Raw genomic sequence first — 774 nt, 5'->3', positions numbered from 1 at the left:
ACACTGCGGGGACACACTGCACCCGCACCAGGGCGGCGGCCGCGGGCGCGCAGGGTCGCACACCCGCTGTTCGTGTGACACTGCGGGGACACACTGCACCCGCACCAGGGCGGCGGCTCGGGGCCACGCGCGCGCAGGGTCACACACCCGCAAGGAGCACAGGCCAGAGATGGCCACATGCCAGCTCTCATGGTGCAGGAACACGTTGCAGCTGCACTGGTGCACAGGAGCCCTTCGGCTGGGGAGGGCCCTGCGCCAGCGGTGAGGAAGACAGGACTGGCACTACCTCTGGGCCACAGAGTAACCCCATTCCCCACCTTCGAACGACATTGCCATTGACCACAGTTGCCCCCTCAGCACATGGTGCAAACTCACTCACAGATCCTTGGGGGCTGGCGCGAACGCAGCCGTGGCTGCCGTAGCACAGCAGGAACAGCAAGCCAATGGCCCCCGCTCGGGAGTCTCCTTTCATTTGCAGAAGCCAGATGGGTGGCGCATCGCCACCACGTCTGGTACTGCCAAAGAGTCCAAGACTGGTCTGCAAATCAATTCAATTCCACCCRTCATCATCAATTATACCACTAGCCTCTGCAAGAAGAGGTTGTAGCGCTTTGCTTAGAAACAGAGAGTGAGTACTTTGGGATGACTCTAGCCTGATTTGTTTATAAATATAGAATTTGCTTCCAGAGCTTGCAATTTGGCGTCTTTTACAAGACCTAAATATACTCCTAAAAGGCATGAACTATTTCCATAAAAAAAGCCTTTGAGAATTCA

Source organism: Rhea americana, unplaced genomic scaffold, assembly GCF_003343005.1.
Source record: "Rhea americana isolate MKP2758 unplaced genomic scaffold, rheAme1 scaffold_135, whole genome shotgun sequence".
NCBI classification, from domain to species: domain Eukaryota; kingdom Metazoa; phylum Chordata; class Aves; order Rheiformes; family Rheidae; genus Rhea; species Rhea americana.
The sequence above is the reverse complement of the archived record's forward strand: the minus strand, read 5'-3'. Positions refer to the sequence as shown.